Genomic DNA, 6,839 nt, shown 5'->3' on the forward strand with positions numbered 1-6,839 from the left:
CTAGTCTGTAGTAGACGAAACCTTGGACTTCTATCGGACTTATAGCATTGCATGGTGAGCTCGCCGTTGAGGGTTGACCTTACAGGAGATCGAGCAGCCTTTCTTTCCCTACCTGGTATGCTTAATTTGGGTTTAATTAAGAGTGAGTCGTGCAAGGAAGAAGGAACTAAGAGGTTTAATTTGGGTTCGTTTGAACTAAAAAATGAACCAAAATTTTTCAAACGAACCCAAATTTAAGACTCACTAGCCCAAAGTCCATATGTGGTAAAAAAAAAACAAACCTTCCGTGGCCCAACCCTTATTCGCAGTCCGCATCCAACCATTTCTTTTTCAACCTACACGTATTCTCCAGGCCAAACTCACGTAACTAGTCACAAGATGCGGCCCACAACTGAACGGAAGACAAATGTCNAGTGTATGCTCGAATCACGTTTAGAAGAAATATTTTAGAAAACGTGAGCAAGGAAATACGTTAAAAATAATTTCAAATAAAGCAATATTATAAGCTACAAGTGAAGAAACAACAACTGGTCACGTTCTCCTATAGTACATTTTGGGACATTTTAGTCCAGATGGGTGTAGATATGATTTTGAGGACTAATCATACACCCCGTATTGGCACAACAATAATAGTAAAGGCCTATCTAAGATGAAAGAAAGTAAAAGGGGTTTGGAATGAGCATGCCACCATGAACCACAAATTGTTTACAAGAATAGCTGAGACATCTAACATGCAGCCACAGGCAACACGCCTTTGCCAATCATGACCGCGACATCTGCCCTTATACAATTTGTCAATATCTCTATCAACTTGCCCTTCATAAACTCAACGTTGTAGGATGAGGCTGACTTTAGGTCTCGCGATGCGCTTCTAGCTTATCTCAGCATTGAGGAGTCTTTTCCAACCTACTAGGAGCTGTTGAAAATTACTTCTCGGTTTGTTAACTCTTCAAGTCTTCTCTGTTGGTGTCTTTCCTACTTTCTTCGCTTGAAACAATTTCTTCTTTGCATGACGTCATACCACCTGCTTTTATTTGATGTTTTCTTGGTTGGAATAATAACGTTTCAAGTTACTGATGTGGACAACAGGGTTAGTCTGTATCCATAGGAGCAATTGGATTCTATATGATGTCTTCCTAATCTTGTGGACAACTTCGACTAGTCCATAGAATTTTCGCACCAGTCTTTGGTTCTTGTTGCTTTGAACTCAAAGTTGATCTGACCTTAACCATTAGTCAATATTTCTTCTTACATTTTCTCTATCATGTTCTTTGTGTTCATTTATATCAAGTGTGTGCATTGTTGTGTGATTCTAATAACTGGTATCAGAGCGAGGAGAGATTCACCACGATCTGTGAAGATGAAAAGTTCAAAGACTGGAATTGAAAAGTTTGATGGATTCATTATCAGTTTCTAGAAGATGCAGATTGAAGATTATCTATACGAGAAAGAAATTCAAGAACCCATTTTGGGGGTGAAGTTGGATACCATGACCACGGAGGAGTGGAAGCTCAAGGATTGTCACGCCGTAGGGTTAATTTGGTTGACGCTGCCAGGGAACTAAAAAAAGTGCGATTGGAAATGGTCCATACAGACATTTGGGGACCATCTCCAGTTTCTTCATTTCTAGTACAAAAATTTCATGGATTAGATGCCTCGCACTGTGCAACGACAACTCTCTATTTTCCTAAGGCTAGTCAGATATCTCATGACCACTCTTTTCCTCCTCACCATATCTAGACACTATAATGTTGATCCAGTATTGTCTTATATAGTTAACGTTCACTCTTTAACGTCCAAGGACATTTTATAACTACCACGAAAATCAAATCATACAAGTTTTACAACATATCATATACTACAAAATAGGGTTAGACTGCTTAATTGGTCGCGGAGAGACGTGTCATCGAGCTGAGTCATAGAGATATACGACTCTTTATCCTAAGAAAAAATCTATATAATTTAAAATCTGGCTGCTCTGATACCAATCTGTCACAACCCAAATTTCAAGGGTTCAAAACTCAAATAGAAACTAAAATTGAGAGTGAAAACAAATAAAAATAAAAGTAAATTAATATAAAATAAGAAAATGTTGTAAAATTAAAATGAGATTGAGAAAACAATACAACATTAAATATAAAATAAAATTAAATTATAAGATGATGTTGTTCAAATTTATCCAAAAAAAAAAAAAAATACAAAAAAACTCAAACACAAAGCTAGACTAAGGCTACATAACAACCCCATATGTGAGTGCATAACCTTTGAAGGCTCCCTCATCTCAACGATAAGTTTTGGTCTAGAATTCAAAACTTTCAGATCTTACCGTTCCTTAACCAGATTCAAATCCAGATTCTTGAACTCCTAGTACCTTAAATAAAGTTGGTATCCTCTAATAAAACAAGAATTTCTCTTAAGATCATTAAATTCTTATAGACTCCAGGCTCAATATCATTAATACAATTATGTTTTATCTTGAACACGCCAAACATGAAACTAAAGTGCGTTCAATTTAACTCCATTTTATTGCCATCTTGAATGATGTGTAGGGTGTATTCTTGATTTAAAAGTTCTTGTGACATGACAGTTCATATTAGTTAAGCTTTTTGCAAAATCACAAGTTAAAAGACAACAACGATGAACCTAGGTCTATTAGTCAATTCAAAGACAATTTCTTTCTCCATCTTATCGATAATAATAGTTCAACTAAATCCATATTATGCAAAGAAACAAGTTTACGACTCATAAAAACAACTACCTAAATTATGTCCTAAAAATTTGAAAACATAAGTTGTGGTTGATAATTACACAAAAATTTCCCTAAATCCATGAATTCGTGTCCAATTAGTCAATCCTAAAGATTGTAACTAGCATATAGTAATTGAAGCTCCACACATGAAGTAATTTAAAGTTCCCCTTACCTAACAAAAGTTCATCTCATCTTTAATGAAGCATGAATTGCACTGAAGTTCATGAAATGCTTATAGACTCCAACTCTGAGTACTATTAATGCAATTATGTTTCATATGAGTTTGTCATAAATGAAACTAAGGTGCATTCAATACAACTTTATTTTCTTGTCATACGAGGCAAAATAGAAAAATTAAATCAAACAAACTGATGAACTGAACCGAATCAATCCAACCAAAATTGATTAGTTTGTTTCTTTTGTTGGGTTGTTGGTTTATTTGATAACCCTTGTATATTATAACAATTCAACTTTTCGTTTTATAGCCCTCCAACTACCAAGAGAAAAATATATTTGAGTAGAAGCTAAAAATATTGGGTGTTCAAGAAAAGGCATTTGGTTTTGTGGTATGATTCTCACTTGAGGTGCAAGAGGTTTTGAGTTCAATTCTTGAAATGCCCCTATGTCTAAATCTTTTCTTATCTAAGGACTTCATATTCGAAATCAACCTAACTTCATATTCGACATTTTATACTTACCATCATGCTCTTAATACTCATAGTCTTTCTTAACATCCCATCCCAAGGCTTTATTCTCCAAGACAAATTCTACATCCGAGGACTTCACGTGTTTCATGCAATACGACAAAATACGACCTTAATACCTAGGCCTAAGGCTTCATACATACGTTTCAAGTGGTATAACAAGGGCATTTGGTCTAGTGGTATGAAAGTTCGATTCTCAAAATGCCCCTTCAAGAGATTGTAGTATGAAAGACATTTACCAAGTAAATAAATACATTAAAATAACACAAGTGACACATATGTAAACTATGTTATTAATATTTTATTTCTATTACATCTTTCCTTATTTATGAAATAATGAGCGGAGATATTTTTCATTTTCACAATTACTGATGACGAGAGGTTTAGGATTTTTTAATGTAAGAATCGTGGGGATGTAGCTTAGATGGTAGAGCGCTCGCTTCCGATGTGGAAAGTACGGAGATCGATACCTTGCATCTCCAAATGAATCGATCACTAAACTTATGAAATAATGAGATTCCATCTTTCCTTATTTATGAAATAATGAGCATAGGTAATTTTTTTTTTCATTTTTACAATTATTGATGACGGGAGGTTTAGGGTTTTCTGATGTAAGAATCGTGGGGATGTAATTCAGATAGTAGAGCGCTCACTTCTGATGTGGAAAGTACGGGGTTGATACCTTGCATCTCCAAATGAATCGATCACTAAATATATTATTTCTTTTCAATTTTTTCTTATTTACGACATAATGAGCATGGATAGTTTTTCATGTCACTATTATTGATGACGAGACGTTTAGGATTTTGTGACATAAGAATCGTGGGGATGTAGCTCAAATGGTAGACCACTTGCTTTGCATGCGAGAGTTACGGGGATAAATACCACGCATCTCCAAAATAAAACTATCTATTATTAAATATATTATTGAAAATTATTTCTTTTCAATTTTTCCTTATTCATGACAGGTTGAGTAGCGATATTTCTTCATTTTCACTATTATTGATGATGGAAAATTTAGGGTTTTGTGATGCAAGAATTGTGGGGATGTAGCTTCACTTAGGATGCGAGAGGTACGGCTTAGCATACGAGAGGTACGAGGATCGATACCTCGCATCTCCAAAAGAAACTATTTATTATTAATATTTTATTTCTATTCAATATTTCCTTATTTATGACATAATATGCAGAGATACTTTTTCATTTTCACAATTATTGATGAAGGGACGTTTATGGTTTTTTGATGTAAGAATTGTAGGGATGTAGTTCAAATGGTAGAGCGTTCATTTCCCATGTGGAAAGTACGGGGATCAATACCTTGCATCTCCGATTGAATCGATTACTAAGTATATTTTTTTTTTTCAATTTCTTCTTATTTAGGACATAATGAGCCGGGATAGTTTTTCATTTTCACTATTACCGATGACGAGATGTTTAGGACTTTGTGACATAAGAATTTTTGGGATATAGCTTAGATGGTAGAGCACTCGCTTTGCATGCGAGAGGTATGGGGATCGATACACAATTGTGGGGATGTAGCTTATGATGGGAATTTGAGGGTTTTATGATGCAACAATTGTGGGGATGTAGCTTATGATGGGAATTTGAGGGTTTTATGATGCAACAATTGTGGGGATGTAGCTTATGATTGGAAATTTAGGGTTTTATGATGCAAGAATTGTGGTCATGTAGCTTATGATGGGAAATTTAGGGTTTTATGATGCAAGAATTGTGGGGATGTAGCTTAGATGGTAGAGCTCATTTAGCATGCGAGAGTTAAGGGGATATCCCGCATCTCCAAAAGAAACTATTTGTTATTAATATTTTACTTCTATTCAACCTTTCCTTATTTATGACATAATTAGCGGAGATATTTTTTCATTTTCACTTGATGACGGGACATTTAGGGTTTTCTGATATAAGTATTGTGGGAATGTAGCTTAGATGGTAGATTGCTTGCTTAGCATGCGAGAGGTACGAGGATCGGATCGATACCCCATACCTCCAAAAGAAACTATTCGTTATTACTATTTTATTTCTGTTCAATTTTTCCTTATTTATGACATAATGAATAGCGTTATTTTTTTATTTTCACTATTGTTGATGACGAAATGTTTAGGATTTTGTGATGTAAGAATCTTGAGGATATAGCTTAGATGGTTGAGTGTTTGCATCCCATGTGAGAAGTACTGGGATCGATACCATGCATCAACAAAGGAAACAATTACTAAGTATATTAGTTCTTTTAAATTTTTCCTTATTTACGACATAATGAGCGGGGATAGTTTTTCATTTTCATATCATTGATGATGGGAAGTTTAGAGTTTTTTTTATGTAAAATCGTGGGAATGTAGCATGGGAGAGATACAGGGATCGATACCTCGCATCTCCAAAAGAAGCTATTCATTATTACTATTTTATTTCAATTAATATTTCCTTATTTATGACATAATGAGTAGCGATATTTTTTCATTTTCACTATTATTCATGACGAGATGCTTAGGGTTTCGTGACGTAAAAATTGTAGAGATATAGCTTAGATGGTAAAGCGCTCGCTTTGTATGCGAGTTGTACGGGGATTGATAACCCGCCTCTCCAAAAGAAAGTATTTAATTTGTTATTATATTTTTTCATTTTCACAATTATCGATGCCCCGCATCACCAAACCAAACTATTTGTTATTAATATTTTGATATTTTTTTATTTTCACTATTATTGATGATGGGACATTTAGGGTTTTATGATATAAAAATCATGGGGATGTAGCTCAGATGGTAGAGCATTCGCTTTGCATGCGATAGGTATGGGGATCGATACGTCGCATCTCCAAAAATAAGACTATCTATTATTAAATATATTATTTCTTTTCTATTTCTTCATTTTTACTATTATTGATGACGGAAAATTTAGGGTTTTGTGATGCAAAAATTGTGGGGATGTAGCTCAGATGGTAGAGCGCTCGCTTAGCATGCGAGAGGTACGGGGATCGATACCCTGCATCTCCAAAAAGGAGAAATTATTTTTTTAAGTATGAATTAATTTAACATGTTATGTATAAGGTGGGTACGAGAGAAAAAGAAAAGATACTTATAAAAGGATTATTATATCATTATGGCTGACTAATGTCCCACAAGCACATAGAGAGAGGACTTATTGTAAAGGAAATTTGATATATGATATATATACTACTTGTGGAGAGGGAATTTGATATATGATATACTACTTGTGGAGAGGGAAATTTGATATATGATATATATACTACTTGTGGAGAGGGAATTTGATATATGATATACTACTTGTGGAGAGGGAAATTTGATATATGATATATATACTACTTGTGGAGAGGGAATTTGATATATGATATACTACTTGTGGAGAGGGAATTT

General features: G+C 34.4%; 1 non-coding gene across 1 annotated transcript; it reads left to right on the forward strand.

Annotated features, from left to right (window-relative positions):
• Positions 1 to 6,385: 6,385 nt before the first annotated feature.
• On the forward strand, positions 6,386 to 6,458 carry TRNAA-AGC. The gene has a single exon. It is a non-coding gene; the product is annotated as a tRNA-Ala (tRNA).
• Positions 6,459 to 6,839: the final 381 nt, after the last annotated feature.

This window comes from Cucurbita moschata, unplaced genomic scaffold (genome assembly GCF_002738365.1).
Source record: "Cucurbita moschata cultivar Rifu unplaced genomic scaffold, Cmos_1.0 Cmo_Scf00359, whole genome shotgun sequence".
Lineage (NCBI taxonomy): Eukaryota > Viridiplantae > Streptophyta > Magnoliopsida > Cucurbitales > Cucurbitaceae > Cucurbita > Cucurbita moschata.